Genomic DNA, 485 nt, shown 5'->3' with positions numbered 1-485 from the left:
GCACCTGGCAGGTGTGGATGGTCCTTATTGTCAATAAATGAAAAGTCACATTTCTGGAATTTTTACCATTTAACTTTTTCATACTGTCAGCAAGGATCCTAGAGTAATTTTGATGTGCAAATTGAAATTCTACAAAAACTGCACACAACTCATGACTCTTGCAGAGGTCATCTTTAGGCTCATCCACAAAGTTGTTGCCTTTTCTGTGCCTCTCATTTAGCACTATTCCAACATCAAGGGGCTTTGTATTATCTTCCTTACCCATTCATTAATTATTACACTTAGTTAAACAGTATTTGACTCAGAAAAGGTATATCTTGAACATTTATACAGTGTTCCTTGAAGTTTTTATCGGTAAGTAATCACTTTAGTGAATATTGAGTGGGCTCATAAGATTTCCTTTAATTGTTATATATAAATATTGTAACTGCTACTGTGAACACAGATAATCTCAAACATCTCAAGCATTATTTTAAGATATATAT

The sequence above is a fragment of the Octodon degus genome, unplaced genomic scaffold (genome assembly GCF_000260255.1).
Source record: "Octodon degus isolate 3935 unplaced genomic scaffold, OctDeg1.0 scaffold00069, whole genome shotgun sequence".
NCBI lineage: Eukaryota > Metazoa > Chordata > Mammalia > Rodentia > Octodontidae > Octodon > Octodon degus.
This window is presented reverse-complemented; position numbering follows the sequence as displayed.